Source organism: Abramis brama (assembly GCF_963993115.1).
Source record: "Abramis brama genome assembly, chromosome: 15".
Taxonomy (NCBI): domain Eukaryota; kingdom Metazoa; phylum Chordata; class Actinopteri; order Cypriniformes; family Leuciscidae; genus Abramis; species Abramis brama.
In genome coordinates this window covers 36,361,666-36,385,126 of record NC_139977.1, presented here as the reverse complement: position 1 = coordinate 36,385,126, position 23,461 = coordinate 36,361,666, and the positions used below count along the sequence as shown (strand labels likewise).

The following is a 23,461-nucleotide window of genomic DNA, read 5'->3' as shown; positions in this document are numbered from 1 at the left end:
ATCGATACATATCCCCTTTTAACCAGCGCATGCACGCGCAATTATCTCAGATAACTCAATCCAGCGATACTAATCATATCCGGCAAGTGTGTTCGAAGAACCGAGTTAGCCAGATCATGATTCGCACGATGATATCATCTTGGATGTGTCATTTGATCTCGGATGTAATAAACAACGTACGAAGAATGGGCCCCTGGTTAAATTTTGCCTCTTGTGTTTACTGTTTTAAATGTGTTTCAGTGAGTGAGGATGTGTGTAGAGTTTTACAGAAAGAGTGCATGAGATTGAGCGAGTACATAAATGTAAACCAGACATGAAGCTCTTTAAGCTGAAGTTTAACAACGTTTATCTCTCTTCTTCTGTTACTTGTTGTCGGGTGGAGGTCTTGTGCAGTTTAGGATAATTCCTAAGCGTATGGGTAGCAAATTTTAATTTGAAATGTAATATACAAAATGACAATGCAATATGTAAAATGGCAACGCATTTCTGTATTTAAATTAAAATTTTCCAATACATTTGTGCAACGTTTGGTGCAAAATGAAAATGAAAATTCAATTATAAAATTTACATTTGCCATTTCATACACTAGTTTTAATATGTAAACTGAATACAAATTTTAACGATTTATAAGTTGCAAAATTAAAATTAAAATGTATTACAGAAATGATTAGATATGTTAAACTTAATTATTAAATAAAATAAATAAAATAAATAAAATGTATTCTGAGCCGATCACGTGCCCGTCCCGCCCTGTCAATCACTGCGTGAAGTTGGCCCCGCCCCCAACCCAATGCAAAACGTCGGCAAAATATAGGGTTTGCACCTACGTCACGATTTGGTCAGTTACACGGATGCGCGGCCATATTGGAGGTACTCGGATGTAAACAACGGCATGGATTGCACTGTTTATGTACAACTGAACACATTGTTACACTAATTTATGATGTCTAAACCACGGAAAAAACACATGGAAGCTTCATATAGAGAAGGACTTAGTAAGCAGGGAAGAGCGCGAAATTTTGACAAACTTAAGTTTTTGGGCCCTAGCGTACACCCAGCTCATGCTATTTTACAGGTTTAGAAAACAATTCCGCCACTGACCGAAAAAAAAAAAACAGTTTAAAGTCAGTGGCGCATTGCGCATGTTATTATATGCTATTTTAAGGGCGCATGCTTGGCCATAATCAACACAACACAACGCGCATACACTTTGATTCTCTCATCTACACAGAAGCAGCAGTTTTCATTTTTGCAAATCATACATTATTACGATAGATAGATAGATAGATAGATAGATAGATAGATTATAATTATTATAATTATAAAAGCATAAATCTAGCTTACATATTTACCCAAATTATCATACGCCTGTTTAACCGAAGCTAATCTGGGTGTGTTTCTCCATCCCCAATGTCACTTCTCTGTGTTTTACGGCCGTGATGAGAGCGTCGGTCTCCTCGGCTGTGAACCGCTCCTGGCTAATCCGCCGTTATAATAGCAATCCGCCATGGAACAAGCGCGCCTGCTCTTAAAGGGAATGTGAGATGATGCTCTGATTGGTTTATTTCACGTTACGCCCAAACCACACCTATGAGTAATGAAGCTACTTCAGACCAACACATTTTAGATTTGCGTCGGGCGCAAGAGTCATTTATCCCGCCGGTATAATAGCAACAGCGCCCAAGACCCGCCCACAAAGTTACTTGCGTCTCGCGCTTGATACTTGCGTTTCAGATCGTTAAAATAGGGCCCAATATGTCCGAACGAGCTAGCTCTAGCCCTTTCTGCAATTCTTCCTTCTATTTCTAATCCCGACATCGGCTACGTTCAGATTGTCAGTCTAAAAAAAGCACACGAAATCTGTTTCAAGCTACATCCATATGTGGTTTGAAATCCTATTCAAATCACATATCAGGAAATCCGCTTCAGTCTGAACGCTCTGATCGGATTTCACGTGGTTTATGTGACTTTCTCATGCCACGTAAAATGTAAATGTAAATGTAAAATGCTTCTGTTTTTAGATAAAATAATATTTATAGGTCATTCTCTCACCCAGCCCACCACATGCTCCAAATAAAATAGTCTTGTTTGGTTTGTGCCGGTTTTGTTTGTGCTGCTTCAGTTTTTGAAATATTAGACCGAATTATAGACGATGACGTCACCAGCCCCCCGACCTGCTCCACATTCACCCAAAATAGCCTCATATGTTTGTGCTAATTTGCACCGATAAACATTAATTTTGTGCTGCTTCGGTTTCTTAAATATTAAAATAATATTTATTGGTCATTCTGAGGTCACTCAGCCCCCCGACCTGCTCCACATTCACCCAAAATAGTCTTGTTTGTGTGATCGTTTGTGCCGGTTCGTGTGCTGCTTCGTTGTTTAAAATATTATTAGACACTGAACTTTAGACGATGACGTCACCAGCCCTCGACCTGCTCCACATTCACCCAAAAAAGGCTAGGTCGATGAATTTGACTCGTCAGATTCCTTGACCATGTACATATTAATACCTGATCAATATGCTTTATAAAAATGGAAAGGGACTCGCACTCGCATGTCTACCTCATATTTTATGATTATACAGCTGAATAAACAGAGATGGTCACACATCACATTCGTCACTTTATTGAACATTACAGTCAGTTATAAACGACCACGTGATCGGCTCAGAATGCATTTTCAAACTGCACATTGAATTTTGCTACATTCATTGCAGGACACTTAATGAAAATGCAATCGCAAGTGTCTTAAGTGTGAGTGTAAATGCAATTAAGAAAAGATTACATTTAAATTACAATTTTGCTACAGTTTTTGCTTGAACATGTTAAACATATCTTATAATTTCTGTAATACATTTTAATTTTAATTTTGCAACTTATAAAGCGTTAAAATATGTATTTAAATTACATATTAAAACTAGTGTATGAAATGGCAAATGTAAATTATATAATTGAATTATCATTTTCATTTTGCACCAAACGTTGCACAAATGTATGGGAAAATTTAAATTTAAATACAGAAATGCATTGCCATTTTACATATTGCATTGTGATTTTGCATATTACATTTCAAATTGAATATTGCTACCCATAAGCTTCCATAAATTCCTAGAGAGAATATACTTGTGCAGTTTAGGGTAATTGTAGCCCAAGACTGGTTGCCCACTGAAGCTCAGCAGGGCGTGTTAGTGAGGCCAGTAGGGGGCGCTGTTCACCCTGTGGTCTGTAGTGAGGACACTATACTGTCAATGAGCACCGTCCTTCGGATGAGACGTTCGGATGAGTACCTAGAAAAGCGCTCTATAAATGTAACAAATTATTAATTAATTCCCAGATATACCTGTGAAGTTTAGGGTAATTCTCAGAGAGAATATACCTGTGAAGTTTAGGCCTGTGAAGTTTAGGGTAATTCTCAGAGAGAATATACTGGTGGAGGTCTTGTCAGGTAATTTCCAAAAAGGTTGTTGTTGCTCAATGCTGAAAATGAGCGGTTAATGCTATATTTAACTCTAGTTTTTTTGTACTTTTGATGCTTGTGATTCTTATTTTGAGGAATATGTTTTATCCTCAGTGAATTTCGTAAAGCATCTGTAAGTTGTGTTTGAGAGCAGTTCATGTGTAAATGGATTATTTTTCGAGGGAACTGTTTTTTTAATTCAGTAGTGAGGTCATCCTGTGGATTAAACACTTCATTTCATTATCAATCAATCAATCAATTTTATTTATATATAGCACACTTAAAGTGTAACTTGCAGGTTAACCACCACAACCAATTAATGTGTAAATTAAAGCGCTCAATATGTATATAAGTAAACATTTCTGTCTTAAAATGCGTTAAAATAACATTTATTGGGGTTTCTTCAAGGTAGCGTGTTTTTACAGCAACTGGGTGATGACGTCATAGAAGGAAGTTGCAACCATACTCCGCTAGACTCCTACTGCTTGTGGCTCGATTATGGAGAACGACTGGGAGACTGAGGAGGTGGGAAACTAGTGTTGTCAAAGTACTGGTACTTCGGTACTAAAAAAATGTGACGGTACCAGCATTTCTGTAGTACCGGGTATATTCGGTACCCAGTAGGCAGCTGCGTTCAGTCGCTTCCATGTTTATCTAAGCACGGGGCTCCAGACTAACTTTTATTACTATGAGCACTGTAGCCGATATACCACAATATAGAGTCTGTGTATATTAAACTGCAGAAATACTATTTAAATATTAACCTTGCATGTTCTGTTTGTCTCTGTGTGAATGAATGGCGCAGACGCGCGGTGTCATTTACCACACACACACACACACACACACACACACACTGAAGCACGAGTGACGCTCGCGCTGTTTTCAGTCTAGCTGCTGCCAGTCACGGTTTCATTTGAGAAAAACTATTGTCATATCATACACACACAGAAACTCAAAGGTCTTCACGGCACATGCTGCCTGAACCCGAATAGCTTACTCTCATTTCAGACAGGATCACGGTCCTCTTGAAGCCAGCACACACGATTATGTTTACAATTTAGCTATTTCAATATAACTGCTAGCCTACTTGCCATTAGACTACAGTAACTCTAGGCTTGGAGTTCCTTTTATGACGTCACGCTCAGCCTAGTGGAAGGGAGAGGGAGTGCTTAAAACCACTAAAAAGTACCAACTTTTCATATTATATTCAGCATTTTGGTATGAAAAACATACAAAACAGTGGTGGGCGGTTCTTATCTTTATGTTTATTGCATTTTCTTCGTGAAAAATTGAACCTGCAAGTTATACTTTAAAACAACCAAGGTTGACCAAGGTGCTTCACAGGTTAAAGGGATACTTCACCTCTGGAAAGATGAATGTGTATTTAAAATAGGTCATTTAAGTAGAAGAAATGTGAAGAAATTTTTGAATTTGGAGCTTTCTAGACTGAGAAAAGCCAGAAAATGTATTTTTGGCTTATGTGGATGAAAGACAACAACTCCCAGAATGCACTTGCTTCGCTGCCTTAGGAGGCCACGCCTACCGGTAAGAGAGCGCAGTTGAAAACAACAAGGCTTACAAGGCTAACTTAGCCTACGTGATGAGTTTGCCAGGGATCTCTAGAGATCGCCCAAAATTTCCGGGATTCGGCTTTTGCGTTCTACAGTCGCCATTCATTCATCATGTTTACTGTGGCGAGCAGGACGAGGCTGACGGCCGCGGGAGAACGGCGCGAGGCCGGTGGCGTCATTACTGAGACGCGCCGGGTCTCGCATCTCTCACGGAGGAGCAGGAATTTTCTTAGCAATGTTAAAACGCACATCAACCGATCACTTGTTTAGCGTTCATGTAAACACTACATTCAGATTCACCAATCGGAATGAATTCAGTTAGATTGAAACAAAAGGTGTGCATGTAAACAATGAATGGCGACCGCAGAAAGCAAAAGCTGAATCCCGGACATTTTGAACGATCTCGCCCGCCGGACAAGTCCGGGAAAAGGAACTGGCTGACTGTGTGTACATTCTGTGAGTGAGATCCCACCCTCTATGGGCGGGTTGAAAACATGCGGAACAACGCCATCTACTGGCTGTAGTCTTTAGCCTCTGGCCAGAAAATCCTCCGATGATGCAAAATGACGATTTTTGCGTCATCGGAGGATTTTTTCCAGACAAAAAATATATAAATCTCTTGTCTCAGGGGGATATGAGGGGGGAAAGCACGGTAATTCGAAAATACTACAGGTTTTCTACTAATATAAAGCTTAATGCTAAATCCTGAAGTAACCCTTTAAATACAACAACAGGTCACTACTCACACAATAAAAGTACAACAATAAAACATTTATAATATACAGTATACGATATATAGTAAAAAAAAAAAAAAAAACGGAAAATAACAGACTTACCTCGAAGGAAATGACAAAGAAAAAAGATGAGTTTTTAACAATGATTTAAACCATTCCAGAGTTGGGCAGGTTCTGATATGGACTGGCAGGTTGTTCCACAGGTTAGGGGCAGCTGCACTAAAGGCTCGATCACCTCTGGTTTTTAGTCTGCTTCTAGGTACATCCAGGAGGAGGAGATTGGCGGATCTCAGCGCTCTAGCTGGAATATGAACATGAAGAAGCTCCGTTAAGTATAATGGAGCCAATCCATTTAAGCATTCAAAAGTTAAAAGTTAAATTTTAAAATCAATCCTGTAATGAACAGGAAGCCAGTGGAGGTAACGCAACACGGGTGTAATTTGGCCCCTCTTCCTCTTTCCTGTCAGGAGGCGGGCAGCAGCATTCTGGACTAACTGCAGATGCTGAATCAATGACTTGTCTAAGCCCACATATAAGGAGTTACAATAGTCAAGGCGAGAAGTTATAAGGGCATTTATCACTAGGGATGGCTGACGCGAAACAGTCGTTCCGAAGCTTTGCGAGATCCCGAAGCGCAGATGTTTCGAAACACTGATCCAAAGCGTGATTCAAAACACCAATTTCACGTGACTTTGGCCAAACTAAGCCTCGAAGTGTTTCACTAAGTGTTTCATCAGGTGTGGTCCGCCGAATCAGCGTTTGATTGACACAGTCGGGAACACACCACACAATTGCACATGTGTATAAGTGAACGCATATTGACCTCGTGGGTTTTTGTGAGAGGAGTTTGATTTTGAGATAGCGGATTTTTGACGATATAGTGACATAGTGCGATTAGATTAGTTATAGGCTATTTAGGCTTACATATATAGTGACACATTAATAGATACATAGATATAAATAAATAGATCTAAATATATATATATATATATATATATATATATATATATATATATATATATATATATAGACAGCTAGATTAATAGATACATATAGATAGATTATAGATAGATATAGATACATAGATTATATCTAGATACATATATAAATTATGTAAATACATAGATAGATTATATCTAGATACATATACAGTAGATACATACAGTATCTAGATACATAGATAGATAGATTTGGATAGATAGATAAAATGGAGGCTCCCCAGAAGAGAGTCCGTAAATCTGTGTTGTGGGAGCATTTCCATTTAGAAACCCCAAATAAAGTGAGATGTGTGTATTGTGATTGGCAGCTAGCCTTCTGCAACAATACATCATCCATGATGTGCCATTTGAGGAGCACTAATCCTGCCATTTTGCAGGGTGCAGAGGATGGCAGCATTCCCCCTGTACCTCGGCCTGCTACTGACACTGGGCCATCTAAGCAAGGTATGCATTGTTTGAAATATAATTATAATTGAAATATAATTACAAACTGTTGGGACACTTTTTAGAAAGTCCATAGGCCTGTGTCAACCTAAGCCCTACAACCTAACATCCCAATCACAGCTGCCAATCATGTTAAAAACAGCTTCATTGGATTCACAGGATTTGTTACTAACTGCTGTTTTAATTTTATTCCGAGCCACAAATATCAACATCAGGCCCATCATCATCAACATCAATACAGGGCAGTTTATGGGAACTTTTTGATAATCGTATCCGTGAAACCCAGATGATACACAATGCTACAGCTGATGCAGTGGAAGCGAAAAAATACCTCAACGATACGTTTTTGCCCAGAACTCATAATCCCCTAACTTACTGGAAAGAGAGAGCAGTAATCTTTCCTCATTTGTATGTCCTTGCTAAAAAGATATCTTTGCATGCCAGCAACAAGTGTCCCTTGTGAGAGGATTTTTTTCAAAGGCTGGAGATATTATCTGTAAAAAAAAAGAAGTAGGCTAAGTCCTTCCACAGCAGAGAAATTAATATTTTTGAATAAAAATCTATAAAAAAGTGAGACATTGTGGCTTGATTTCTTTATTCATTTTTCATGACCAAAATAACATGCACAGTGAGGAGCCTATAGGTTACACGCTTCACATATTAAAAAAATACAATAATAAAAAAACAACACATTTTTAATGGCTCGTTGTCAAGGTTGATTCAGATCAACACCTGCAAGTGACCACTAGGTGTCACCGTTGAGACGGGTGTCAGATTGTTTCGAAGCCTCGACACAATATGGCACATTTGCTTCAACTGTTTCATTGTTTCACGAAGCCTCGATCTGCCCATCACTATTTATCACCCTCTCCAAACCTTTAGGAGGGAGATAAGCCTTTACCTTGCCTATAGTTCTCAACTGGAAAAAACACAATCTAACAGTGGCGGATATAAATGCACCATCCAACACAACACCAAGACTCCTCACAGTTGAGCGGCTGTTTGAAGTTAAAGGGCCGAGATAATCTACATCAAGCAGTTCAGGGTGTCCAAACACTATGATCTCTGCCTTGTCTCCATTTAAGTTGAGGAAATTTAGATTCATCCATGTGTGACAGGTTGATAATCTAACGTTCAATTTTGTTCATTGGAATCGGGGAACTTGTAATGGTTGCATATTGCAAATGACTAGACATGCCCACCGGCGTTGAGCCGCAGTTGATCAGTGTTGCCAGATTGGGCGGGTTCCCGCCCAATTGGGCGGTTTTGAATTTGATTTTGCGGGTAAAAAAGGGTTTGGGCGGGTGGACAAAATTTGGGCTGGTTTGGGGTCAGTTCGGCGGTTTTCAAACATCTACATTTTAAAGTCTAATTGGTTAAAAAACTAAACTAAAGTGTGCATGTAGTCCATAAAATCAGTCATCATGACATTACTGTACACACACGCCCATGCAGAGTCAGCTGGCGTTGGTGTTGACATCACCGACGAGCACGCACTTTTAGCCAATCAGCGATCAGCAGGCAGATGCGAATGAGCGCGATAAGTTGTAGCTGTATATTCCGTATATTCAGTGATCGCTAATGCCAAAGTGATAAAGCCTACTAAACAGTAAGTTGTATCTGCACAGTAAAGAGTGAGATAGTGAGCAACTCTAAAAACGTACATGTGGTGGGAGATATCGATGATGACTATAACTCTGAGAGGAGAGAGCACAGTTGAATGACTTGAAATGAAATCAAATATGGGACGTGAAATATGTCCATGGTCATGTGCACACTAGCCTAACCGTACCAGACATCGGCAACTTTTACACCGTCCAGACTGCACTATACTCGACCCTGACAGCTGCTGAAAAAGGTTTGAATCGATGAATCCGTTTTTACTGCTAAATTCTGCGTTATGTTCTGCAGTGTGTACTTCCGAGGGTTAAAGTCATCGGTTCATTTCTTGATTGCCGTTTTGACAGTGTCCATCTGGACATTTTAGTCATATTGGCTAATTCTCCTTAATTATTGCCCTGTTTTGATCTGTTTTCCTGGAATTTTTTTTATTTTTATTTTATCATTGTTATTTTGTTTTAAGGAGATACAAATTGTGCTTATCAACCTTGAATGACATGGTAATGAAATTATATCATATTATTTTGGCAGTAAAATTTTGGGCGTTTTTTTCTTGTAGTGGGCGGGTTTTGGTGAGCTTTTGGGCTGGAAATCACCGTCCCAATCTGGCAACACTGGTAATCTTGACGGCACTCGCAACAAGTAGATACATAATCAAATTCACAAATATTACACCATTTAAACATTATTATAAATACATACTGAGTTACTAAAACAATCTTTGTTCGAGAATACACTTGTTTGTTCACAGTTTGAACATTCTTGTTTCCATATGTTTAATTTCAAGATCTGAGGTGAATTATCCATTGTTGCTTTTACAGCTAAAAAGCTGGAGCACTAAATGATATTCAAAGTCACATTACACGCTTTTAACATTAAATAAAGCACATAAACAGTACCTGAGATTATCATCGCCACACTTTGTGTTTGTTGATCCAGCGTGACGTCACAGAAAAATAGAAACCGTTTCTGAAATAGAATCGTATCGTGTCGCCGTCGGTTAGGACAAACACTGATTAACATAGACAATAACCTTTTATCTGTGTAAAGCACTTTGAATTAACATAGTGTATGAAATGTTCTATAAAAATAAACTTGCCTTGCCTTGCTTGAGATTGAGCGTATACAGAAACCAGACAGGATGTTGTTTAAGGAAGTGCGTCTCTCTGTTCTGTGGCTTTTAGTGTCAGCTGTGCAGGTTTATGGTTGTGCTGTTGAAAGGTTGTTGTTGCTCAACACTGGAAACATGCCATTAAAGCTACATTCAATGCATTTTTTTGTTTTTGTAGTTTTTATACTTGTGTGGCATGAAGCGGTAAGGACTCTCAATAAATAATCTAGCTTATGGTGATAATTGTCGACTACGCCACCCTGAATCAATCAGGGAATATCTAAATAACCCAGTAATGGACACTAGGTCACAGGTTTGTGTGTGCCAGGGAGGTCAGAGACACAAGTACAAAATAATTAAATAAACACTTTATTAATGTACAAAAAGTTAAAATATGTTCTGCTTTAAAAAAGCGCCCAGCGCTACATTTAATGACACTTCACAAGAGAAATCACAGAGGGCAGTATAAAATGGCAGCACCAACACAGTCCTCTACCCACAAGGGTAGGAGGAGTCTCAAGAAAAGAAGGTTTAAACAAAAAGATACATATAACAGACAACCAGGCTGAGTCGACCGGCGGAAGGACCACTTAATGGCTTTTCCCAAAGCGCAATCCTACTCACACACACACACACGTCACCGTGCACTTGGATCACACATGCAGGCACTTCCAAAAGTGTCACCCACTGCAACACCACCACTACAACACTGCAAGAGAAGGTCCTTCCGCCTGGCCACCTCAGTTCCTGGAAGAAACAAAATAAGCAAAATAATAAATAGAGTTTAGTAAAACCCCAAAATAATAAACAAAGAAAATATCACAGTCAAATTACACATACAATAATCAAGATAAACAATGACACACACACACTTAGATAACAAAATAAATCTAAACAAAATACACAAGGTTGAACTAAAGAAACAAATAACAAAAGAATAGAGCTGGTGCAGCACACACAGATTCTCGTACACTAACAGTCATATTAACGTCACTCTAAAAGGAAGGAAGTAGACAATACAAATCCTGTTGACGTGTTTGCTGGCCCACGGCGCGATCACAGCGCAAACACTGTGGTTCTCGAAATGGACTCAGGTTATACGAAGCGCAATCACTGCAGAAACGAGAGGGAGATCATTCTGAAAATCAGAAAAACTATCCGGAGAACGAGCGGGAAGAATGGTCCGGAGGACGAGAAAAAAGAACGGTCCGAAGGACGAGAGAGAAGACCCACGCCTCACGAAAGCCTTAAAGGAAGCGAGATGTTACTAATGCTCATTTTACTACAATTTTCCAGCCATCTTACATAACACTTACCACAAGAAGATATCCCTCACATATAATTCTCACAGGGTAACGTTACCGTTTACAGCATTCATCAAAACCGCAGATTAGCTGAAGGGTACAGGAAGCAACACATCAAAAGTAATGTAGAAACCCACTAAACCGCCCCCAATCACTGAACACAGCACATACCTGAAGGGTGAGCAGACACTCACTGAGCTGATAAGTGCGCCGTCGGAAAAGTGCTAAGGGAAAGCTACAATTTGAAGAGATAACACATCAGTAGAGTTCTAAACAGGATTTAAACCAGCCGCTACAATCACATACCTGAGCTTCCAGTGAATGACGCACGAGGGGGCGGAGCAAAGATGTGACGCATCTCAGGATACAGCCAACCCGCATTAAATAGACCCTACTCCCCCCTGATAGGACACCACAACTGTCAATCACTTAACTAATCCTGTCACACTTGCGATTCTTATTTTGAGGAATATGTTTTATTCTCATTCCAAAATTCATAGCTATGATATAAATTGTGAAACAATGGAACTTTTTCTAAATCGTTTACATAAATGGGCCTATTTGTGGGGTAAGCACATTTATCCGTGCAGCTTTTAGTGGGTAGGAATTATTGGAATGATGGAGTGGGAAAAGAAACACTTATGATACACCACAAAAATCTTCAGCTTATATAGGGTAAATGGTGTCAAATTCATCATCATCATCATCATCATCATCAGTCGAGCTGGGCTAGAGGTCGATGAGAGGTTTCCCTCCTTTCGGTTTCTTTTGCCTAGGCACGGCAAAAAGACAGTTCCATTGTTCTTTGCCAACTCGCTGATTTCCTTTTCGCTGAGAGTAACCATGCTTTTGTCGGTGATGTGGCGTGATATTTGTTTGCGGTACGATGTTCGTGGTGCCCCGCGCCTGTTTGTTGGTTTGATCTGTGACTCATATAAGATGAAACGTTTGACCGGTTCGTCTTCTGCCATGCGAATGCAGTGGCCTGTGAACTTGAGCTGGCGATCGCATATAGTTGTGCTTATTGGCACCTGTTGAACCGTCTCGTATAAATTTTCAATTGTGATATGATCGTTCTTCTGGTCTATACCAAGTATGATGCGGTAACAGTTTGTTGCATATGCGTCGAGTCGATTCACTAGATGTTTAGTGAGGATCCATGTTTCACAGGCATAAAGCAAGATGAAGATGCAAGCGGCTTTGAAGAGTCGAATCTTAAAGTTGATCTTGGTCTTGGGTGCTTTTAGGATGGATTTGAGTTTGTGAAACGCTACCCAAGCTAAACCGATTCGAACATTGACGTCTTTGTTTGTTGATCCTACGTAGGTGCCTAGGTATTTGAAGTCATTTACAATGGCTACCTCTTGGTCATCTATCTTGAGTGCGGGAGCAGGAGTTGCGTCTTTCTGTATGTTCAGGCGCATTTGCTCGGTTTTGTTGATATTTATCTCTAGGCCTACTTGGCGTGCTTGTATTTTGAGTGCGGTGACTTGTTTTTGTTGTTGCTCTGCGTTTCCTTCAAGTAGGGCGATGTCGTCGGCAAAAGCTAGGTCATTCACTTTGTGACTTAGCACGCGAGTTGATGCGCGTAAAGTTCTGTAACTTCCGTCTGTTTCCTTGCCTTTGTGTGTAAGATATCCAAATTCGTTAGCTGATAGTTTTGAGACATAGTCGATGACTATGATGAATAGAAATGGTGCTAAAACATCACCTTGAAGTACACCTGTTGTGATTTTGAATGGCTCGGAGCACTGGCCTTGCAGGTATACTTGGCTTTTCGAGTCATCGTACAACACCCAAATTGCATCAACGATCTTTGCTGGAATGCCATAGTGTCGGAGGCGAACATCATTTCTCTGTCGATTGAATCGAAGGCCTTCTTGAAGTCGATGAATGTGATGTAAAGTGGGATATCTTGTGCATATGCTCCATCCATTATTCTTCGCAGAATATGAATTTGCTGAATGCAACTGCGGCCTGTTCTGAAGCCTGCTTGGTTCTTTCTGAGCATAATGTCGATGGGCAGACGAATTCGATTTAAGATCATGCGATTGTACACTTTTGCTGCAATTGATGTCAGGGTGATTCCGCGCCAGTTTGTCATTAGCTGCCAGTTTCCTTTCTTCGGCAGAGGTATGATGAGATTCGATGTCCATTGAGTGGGTGCGTGTCAAATTAATCTAAATTAATTCTAATTTAAATTTTAGTTAAATTTTCTAATTAATATAATTAATATAAATTGAATTTCACAAAGCATCTGAAAGTTGTGTTTGAGAGCCGTGCACGTATAAATAGTGTTGCGATGAACTTTTTCCAGTTCGGTAGCGAGGTTTAAACACTTAAGTGTTTAATATGTTTGAAAAAATGAAATATGTTTGCCCAGTTTCACAGACAAGGCTTAAGCCTCAGACTAAAATGCATGTTTGAATAGATCAGTGCCATCGGTTTGTCTCAAGATGCACACCAATCTTTTTTTTTCTCTAAGTTTTTTTTCTTTTCTTTTTTTTCTCTGCTTCCTGACCTGGGCCCCAATTTGTCATTTTTTTTATCTCTAAGACTATGAGCCATATTAGAGAGAAGAGCAGCACCATCCCAGAACGGATGAATACCATTTCTTTTCAACAGGTCAGGTCTGCCCCAAAAACTTTTCCAATTGTCTATGAATTGTATATTATTTAGTGGACACCACTTAGACAGCCAGCGATTCAGTAAACACAATCTACTAACTATCTCATCACTCCTGTGAACAGGAAGGGGGCCAGAGAAAATTACAGTGCTTGACATCGTACTTGCGAGTTCACACACCTCTTTAATATTAATTTTGGTGATCTCCGACTGGCGGAGTCGAACATCATTAGTGCCGACGTGAATAATGATCTTAGAGAATTTACGATTAGCATTAGCCAGCACTTTTAAATTTGATGTCAGGCGCTCTGGCTCCCGGCAAACATGTGACTATGGTCGCTGGTGTCTCTATTTTCACGTTCCGTGTAATAGAATCGCCAATTACTAGGGCACAATCAACAGAACTCTCAGTGGGTGTTTCACTGAGCAAGGCAAATCGATTTGAGCGATCAAATCCCTCACTATCCCTCACGGTCACCCATTTGCCCGGCTGCATGGGCTCTACTTCAGCTGGAACCGACTCATGTAAAGTGTTCACTATGTTCACATCCAAAATAGTATCTAAAGCTCTAGCACTCTTACTATCCTCAATTAAAGTTTGGATGCGTGTTTCTAGTTCTGAAATCTTCTCCGTCAGCCTAACTGTCTCCTTGCATTTATCACATAAAAATCCAATATTGCCGACAGAGAAGGCTATGCTAAACATGAAGTGCAGGTGACAATAACAGGACAAGACATTACTCACCGTGTTTGTTGACTGATTCTTACTCACCTGAGCTTTTTATGAACTCAAAGGCGCGGGCGCACAAGAGAAAAATAAATAAAAAAATAACTGAGTGCACGGGCATGTTGTGCTAATAATAACGAAAGCTAGCGATGTCAGGTTAATCTGAGATGTTGGGTAAGCTGTATTTAGTAATATAAACAACTAGAAATTATAGTAAATGATGGTTCAAAACAGAAAGAAATACGAGGCTAAGACGGAGCTTACAGCACCGAAGCAAACAAACTCAGACAGGAGCAATCGATCAGCGATCCAAGGTGCTAACAAGCGTATGGGCGTTTTCTGAACGAGCCATTCGTCACGAATCCAAACGTTTCCACGGCTGCGATGTAACATTTAATTGCTAACCTATTATTTATTTTGTAAACAAAGCTTTCCGCTTCACTCCTGTCATAATATTCATGTAAAACAGCATTCACATGAAAAACAAGTGTTTTGGCAGACCAGCGCCGGAGCTACTCCGTTTAAGTTTACAGGTGTTGTGCCGAATTTCAACCCCCGACAAATTAATACCCCCCTACCATTGGTAGGTGTAGGATTAGGGGTGTGGTTAGGATTAGGCAATCAGGTACTGACTTCAACGAGGGGGGTAATAATTTGGCAGGGGATAAGTGGATGTGTTTTGTTGTTTAAACACCTTTACAACAATCGCGTATATGAACAATGGGCGCCGCCATGTTAGTTTGTGCCACAGTTCAGAGAATCAGATCTGTTGGATTTACAACACATCCACTTCTCCCGAAATACATGAGCGTAAGCGGCCGGTGAACTGGGAGAAGAATAGAGTAAACTTTAAAGCTACTTACACAATGTGTTTCTGATATGAATAAAACGTGTCGTCAAATTTTAATGGAAAATATTTATTATTGCTGGTTCCATAGACATCAGTGTGTATTTTACAAACTCTAAATAGTTGTTTTAGTACTTTTAAATGTCTTAAACACTGAATAGTTGTGATATATGACAGCTCAGTGCCAGTCAACACGCAAACACACTTTTGAATTTCACAGTTGATCACGTGATGGACTGACCGTTCTAATTACAGCCGTGTGTTCGTACATGTGAGAGGGTTAATGAACGAATAATTGATAGTAAGGTATACCGAGAATCAATATATAATCAATATTTATGATTATTTTCTAATAAGAAACACAGAACGCTGAAAAGACATTCACACGTTATACCTGATTATACCATTATACATTCCTTACAGTGGTGACCCCGACGTGATCTCCAGCTGGCGAGTGTCTTTCAGAGAAATATTGGGACGTTCAACAAGAGGTTTGGGCTGTGTTTCCCGAAACCTTCTTAACGCTACGTCATTTTTAAGTTACACCTTAAGCTGTACCTTATCGTTAATACGTGTTTCCCGAAACGTTCTACCTTCTGTAAGTCACACTTTCGGAAGGTTGGTCTGGACCGCTCTTAGCTTTACCTTATCACTGTTGCAGGTCTATACGAATATAACTCTGAAGTTTTAATACACCCAGACAGTGTTCAGTTAGGCTAATTCAAGTGTTTTCATGCAAAGAATAAAATTGTCATTACACTGATTGTTAATAGAATTTTAATTATATTATTATATATAATAAAATTTTATACATTTATTTTAATTAAAGAGCACTTTTAAATGCCAGCGAAAGCATAGGCTACTGTCAGTTAAGTCCTATTCGGACGCTAATATTGTTTCTCATGGGCTCGTACAGTAAGTCGGTTATTTTAGTGCCGTCCAATTCATAATATCAGTGTTTTTTCTCATCCAACCCGCGTAAAAATCCCTGGCCAAATTAGTACTTACTGTTTTTTGACAAACAGGTCGTACGTTAATTTAATTGCCGTCTGAATCCACATCTCTGAGTTTACAAGAAGAGATTCAAAATCCACTGTTTAAACCCTTTTTGATCACTGCCGAGCACCGTACGTGACGTACACTTTTATTACTGAAATGCTGTAAAGTATTTACAAGAACAATATTTCATCGCAGCTCCACCTCAGCGAACAAAAATAGTAAAGAGAAGAAAGCACATAAATAATTGAAATGGTTATTATGGCAGCAATATATGATACAATTTTAAAATATGTCGGCAAGGCTATTATAGGCTATTATAGTTTGGGTTACTTTTTATAATATCCCATGAGTCCTAATAAATGCAATTTCAACTATTTATGAATTGCTTCTTTTATAAAGAACAGCGCTTTCTCACATAAACAGCCCCTGCACGAGAGAATAGTTGATTCTCGAGCCATCGATATCAGCAGATTCAGCAGCATCTCCACGGACAGCGCCCGATAACGTCACAGGTAAGAAGGAATATCTTAAGCAGCTTTATAAGGTATAGATCGGGGAACACACCTAGCAATGGTATACCTTCAGTTAAGTTATACCTTAAGAGTCTTCGTAGCGCGCTAAGAGACAACGTTATCGGGAAACTCAATTGACACAATTATAATTGTGTCATTATTTTTTATTAAAAGAAGCATAAAATAATGTTTATTTGTGTATATTACTATTTTTCTTATTAACAGTTTAGACATTTAAATAAATGGCAGAATGCTAGCTAAGTTTTGTGGGTACTTAGTATAAATATTAATTGGTTATCGAGCCTTGACTAAAGAACAGTATAACAAAATTATGGAATCACAAATCTTCATGTAATCAATCAAACCCCTTAATTCATATAATAATCTTTTATTTTTATCCTGATTAATGAAATAAATAACATTTTTAGGTATGTTTTGTGACGTAGTTATTTGTTATTACGCAATAGGGCATAATATACTTTTCTTTATTACAAGCATGTCATTTGTGTACTAATGCATATTATTTATGTCATAATTCTTAAAACAACATCATACAATACAATAACATTTAATGCAATACAATTAGTGAACCAAAACTTATATAAAAATGTAATTAAATCACACAATACATTACATAATGAATTCAACTGAATTATGAGGTGTAATATACTTATTTTTATTAACACAAAACTACAAGCAAAATGCACATCGTTTTAGGACATTTATAGAGCTTTTTAAAATACACAACAACACAAAGCAGCTTTAAACAGACATACTATAGTTTGTCTTTACTTTCTTCCTAAATGCTTTTGTGATAGTCCTCTGGCTATACAGTGTGAAGATTAAAAAACAATTAATGTTGAGTTAGCTGTGCTAAAATATTTAATGAGCTGTAAGGTTAAAGTATTTTGAGAGCTAATGAGACACAAAAAGATGCAGTGTCTTTTGCTGTATGTAAAGTCAAATCTTTAGTTTGAAGTAAATTCATGTTGTATGTGCATTCAATTCTTTGTGGAACCATCCTAAGGCCCAGATGATGCAGTCAGCTGAGATGTGCCGAGGCATGGAGGGGTCGAGGAACTCTGCAAAACACACACACGTGCTGCAACACGTCACGTGCAACTGTACACTCGCGAAGTCTGTAGTGCTATGGAACATCACTCACTGTTTTGTCATTTACAAAGCACAAAATGTCACGGTTGAGTTATGCACTGTTTCCTCTGTGTCGCGTGTCACTGTTTGTTTTCATGTCTGTGAGTGTGCGTGAGTGGGCGTTGTCCCGCTCGCGTGATTGTTCAGTGCTCCAGCTGATATCTATCACACTCACTTCCCGCTACAGCTGTGTTCAATTCCCACTCTCCATATATACTCACTCATCTCTCCATTCCAGCGTCCATCCGTTGTTTGCAGTTCCTCAGAGTGTGTCGTGTCATGTTTCCGGATCTTGTCTTGTCGTTGGAATTCTTCTCTGTTACACTGCATCGCGCACCGAGCACGGGATGTCACCACTGGATCACTTCTTCTGAGCACTTCATCACCCGACCATCAAAGTCCCTGCGAGCGAGCCTGATTGCTGTCTTCCCCTGAGAGATTATTCTTCATCGACTATTGAGTGTTATTCCTTTTGAGAACTGTTCTAAATAAATCCCTTTTTCACCTGCTATTGCTTCCAGTATTTATCATGACACAAAATACCATAGTATAGCCAGGTCCATCTCAGAAATTGATTTGTAGTTGCCAGTGGAGTCATAAACTCGAATATGATTCAGCAAACCTTTCAAGACCTTTACAACATAAACAGAAACCGCTTTAACCAGAGTAACAACTGTTGAGCAAAAATGTATTTTTTTTATCCACACACACCCACAAAATGAAGTGGTTTCCCTTTTCAGGCTCTGTCCACCAACAATTCCTGGAATAAGGACTGTGTCATTCTCATCAAGGTCCTTTAAAATATTTTTAAGTAAATAATTGGTGCAGCAAATGTGTCCCCTGCCCCTGAAATTTATTTCATAGATTTTCATTTACCTTCAGACAAGAAATGTGACTGTCATCCACATGTTTCTTAAGGATCGCCACCAGAGAACGAACACAGACATCCCAAGTCTCCCTGAAGTTCCGGGAGTCTCCCGCATATTGATAGCGGCTCCCTGATGCCCGCAAATCAGTTAAAATCTCCCGGAAGCAAGAGCGCGCACGGCAGGGAGGGAGCGAGAGACCTTGCGTGTGTGCGCTAGTGTGCGTGTGTGCCTCGGGATTTTATCTCTACTCTCGAACCGAATTAATCAGAAACACCCCCAAGCCCCCCCCCCCCCCCCCCGTTGGAGATTTCTCGAACCGAATTAATCAGAAACGAATTCCACTCCCTCCCACCCCCCCTTTCCGAACAGTTCCATCATGTGCTTTACAGAGCTGTGCAATCCTTGTGTCAAAAATCTAAAAGAAATAGCAGATTTCAATAAAATGTTGCTGAATAATATAAGAAGTACATATAGAAGGTTCATGTACAAACGCCCATATAAATAAGCTGCCATTGGACACATATGGAGGAGCCGCCTGAGTTTCATCCCAAAATTCCTCCAATCATGTAATCATGTCTATGTCTCAGCACCTCTAACAGAATCCAAGGTTTCGAGAATATCAGAGAAACTTTATTACTTTATTTTTATTATAAAGTAAAATTTATTTTATTTATAATAACTTGAGATATTTTGGGTCGAAAAATAAAGTTTTTTGGATATTCTTGAAACCTTGTATTCTGTTAGAGGTGCTGAGACATAGACTTGATTGCATGATTGGAGGATCTAGAGCTGAGATATGGAGATCCCACAAAGCATTTATTCCATTGTGGCAAATAGAGACTCGCAGACAGTGAAATTTTGGGATGAAACTTGGCGCTTTTGCAGCTTTTTGTTTGGACGTTTTCTGGAAACTTTTCTTCTGTGTCTCGAAATCTTCAACTGTGGCCTGGCATCTCGAAAACTGAATGAGTGGCCGCTCTGTCGGTTTCCTCACTCAATATTCTCATATACATTTTCCTAGAAAAAAATATGCTTTGTAATTGTCTTACATATACAGTATTATATAATATATAACAGACTTCCCTTTATTTGACATCTTACCTCTTCTAACTGTTTACCCTAACTTGAAATGACCAATTCACTGACTAGTTTAATGAATGAATGAGTGGATTTCAGTGGCGCTCCACACCTCTCCCTCATATCTGTCACACACTATAATGGATTGAATGAATTATTATTAATGAATCAACTCTCGTTATGGAACGAATAAGTGTTTCGAAAAAAAAAACTTTTAATTGAATAATTCAATGACTTAAAAAAAAACAGTTACTTTTGAATAAATTCAACAGAATAAATTATTCAAAATCTCACTATAAAACAGTCACAAGCTCCTCTGGTCTCCTTTTACTATCCCCTCTGCTATCTCTCATACACACTTCTCCTCTGCAGTCTCTGGATCCGTCTCCCACTAACCACTTCTCTTAAAGCAGCGGACACTCTTTTCTCCATCTGTACACTCAGCCTTGATAATACACTTCTCTCCTGGCAGCTAAAGTAACTGAACAAGAATTAGGCAAAAGGTCACACTCTGCTGGAACTCGAGCTGAACTGTTGAGATCATCACATCTTTCAGAAGCAGCTGAAGCGAAACTCTTCTGCAAGCACTCAATCACCCCACAACCCTTAAAGGCAGGGTAAGCATGTTTTTTCTAAAAAACTTTTTCCCAAATTTGTTTAAACTGTCTTTATATACCAATACATAATTAAAATGTAAGTACTCTGAAAAGGAGAGTATATAAATCGAGTGTCTGTAGTCCTCTCAGGACTGCAATAAACACAGCTACTTATTTCCATTCGGAACAAATGAAAAATCTAAAGATGAAAATCAGTCAACACATTCTCAGTATATAGGCCGTACCTTTAACAGTTGTGAAGGCAGCCTAAACAGAAAACACACACTCATACAGATTTATTTATGCCTTCATTTCTGTTTTAAACAAGTGACATTCTCTCAGCTTAAGGCAGCCTACCCTGCCTTTAATGGCATATAATTACAGTGTAATTAGTGTTAGCTCACTATCTTAACCTTTCCAGTTCATTAGGTGAGGGAAACTGATAATATTAGTGATTCTCATTTCTTTATCAAAACACTAAAACTGGGACCGTTTTGGAGAGAAAATGGCTCTTCTTAATCTCTCCATCTCATGGTGTGTGTGATGCTGAACTATAGCATGAGTTTCTAAAGGTTTTTTAATTCTTCGCACTGTTCTGAATATGATATTTTATGTGCAACGATTGCATGTTCAGGCTCAGTGGCCTTACGTCTAATTTAAATATATATATTTTTTCAAACAATAAGATTTAATTGGCAATGAGTGTACTGAGATTAACTCTTTCATCTTCCCATCTTTAGTCCTTCTGTGTTGTTTTAATGCATTTTAAAAAGTTGGATGATAGATACTGTATTCGTCAATCTTTCTGACAAACAACAAAAGCTAATGTAAATTACAGTGTACAATGTTGTCTATTTTTTTTATTTTTATTTTTTGTAATGTACAGTGTTTATTATAATAATCCGCAGCTCACTATTCATGAGTACTTTAAAATAAGCTACTTTTTACTCACTCACACTACATTTTCTGGAGTGTAATGGTACTTTTCCTTGAGTATATTTCTCAGTTCTCTCTCCAGCACCGGACACATGATGATCCTCATTGAGCTTCAGATCAGATTCTCTGATTTCTCTTCACTGTCTCTGATCCTGAAACTAAAGGCCTTTGAGTTTCACCTCAAATCTACTTCTGACATCTAGTGGACAAAGATGAAAACTGCAGATCATATTCTGTGTGTTAGGAGGAATAGAAAACACACACTCATACAGATTTATTTACAATGCCTTCATTTCTATTTTAAACAAGTGACATTCTCTCAGTTTAATTCACTGAATGTCATTCATTATCAACTCACAAATAATAATGTGATTTTACATTTTGTGTGAATGACTGAACTTCTAGCAACTTCTGCTTTAATGTATACTATGATGTGTTTGTGAACAGTAGATATTGAGTATTGAGTAAGTGTTGATCTGTTGTTGTTCTGAACAGCTTCAGTTCGTCTGTTAAAGTCACTAATGTTCTGCTGATGGAAATCAGTGTTAATAAATCAGAGATGATTAAATGAGCAGCTGATGGAGTTTATCAGATCTGAGTTTTACATTTAACATTCAGACTCTTGAAACTCTTCAGGAAACAATACGGCTGCGTCTCACATCAGATATTCAGAGGAGATATTGTTCTGAAGAAGTACTAAGGTATGTTCTGTGTGAATGAATGTGTGGATTTATTTTCATCTTCTAGAGAAATGACATCTTTCAGTCGCTTTTAAATGAGGAAAACATATTATACTGAGACTCATGATTGTAATGCATGTATGAGTGATCTGAGTTTGTCATATTGTTGAATCAGGAGCTGATGGAGATTTGCCTGATATGAAACATCATCATCAGCTTCTGCTAACAGAAGAATCCAGAAACACAGTCTCTGGGAAGAACATCAATTATTCCCTGTTTCTAACTCTATCAGAAAGAGAAACAGAGAGATCTTCTGTGTGAAACGACAGATGAAGCACATGATGGAGAAAGCGGAGAATAAAAGTGATTCTGTCATAAACTCATCATCATAATCACAGGCTGCTTTATGATATTAAAGCTGGAAGCGTCACAGAATTCACTGGAACTAAAGAGATCTTGATTCTGATCAAACCATTCAAACCTTCAGAATAATATCAAAACAGCAGAAGTCATATTTTATAGTGACGCACATTTGACATCTTTGTGTTTGACTTCAATAATGATTCCCTTCAAATTACAACTTGTTGATTTTCATATTCCCTGATGAACTGAAATCTGTAAGTGTTTTCATTTGTTGCTGTAAAACACATTTTCATCTGTAGCTTCTTTAACTCTGCTGTGATTCTGATGATCTCCTGTAGAGGGAGACACGAGACTGCAGGACAGGGTCAAAGGGCAATCTGGAGCCGCTTTATTTCACACGTTTAGGTTTATTTTCACTTTATTTGTATAGTGCTTATACATACTGTGACAAAGTAACGTCCATACATCAGAAATACACAGATAATACAATCATGCAGTTACAGTGGTTAACGGCAGATATTCATTTAGGCAGAAACAATGAACACATTAAAGATGATTACAGTATATTATCTTACAGTGTTATACAGTATTGTTCAGATTACAGTATATAGATGATGATGTGTTGATTCATCGCCCAATCAGTGATGACATGATGTCATTTCCCTGCAGCCCTAGAGTAAGTCATGTGACATTTCCAGCTCAGCTGATTGGCTCGAGTCAGTCCAGCATCAGAACTCTTTACAATATGCATTAAAGACAACATCCAAACACTATCAAATATAATGTTGCCTTTAATATGAGGTGAATATTAATTGCTTGTAGCTATTATTAAAAATA

General features: G+C 38.7%; 1 protein-coding gene and 1 long non-coding RNA gene across 5 annotated transcripts in view; both read right to left on the bottom strand.

The window, feature by feature from the left end:
• Positions 1-23,461, bottom strand: part of LOC311096819 (uncharacterized protein) — a 291,191-nt gene that overhangs the window by 8,104 nt on the left and 259,626 nt on the right. For 2 of the 4 annotated variants that reach the window (XR_014609114.1, XR_014609115.1), the window contains exons 1-3: positions 9,926-9,989; positions 9,726-9,795; positions 5,867-6,065 (exon numbers count right to left, since the gene is read on the bottom strand). The exons of the other annotated variants lie outside the window; for them this stretch is intronic. The gene's annotated coding sequence lies outside the window, so the exon portion shown is untranslated. Of the gene's footprint in view, positions 1-5,866; positions 6,066-9,725; positions 9,796-9,925; positions 9,990-23,461 lie in introns of those variants that run through there. 4 annotated transcript variants of the gene reach the window in all.
• LOC311097991 lies at positions 10,324-11,527 on the bottom strand. The gene is made up of 3 exons (XR_014609350.1): positions 11,413-11,527; positions 11,254-11,331; positions 10,324-11,183 (listed from the first exon to the last, which is right to left on the bottom strand). It is a non-coding gene; the product is annotated as an uncharacterized lncRNA (long non-coding RNA).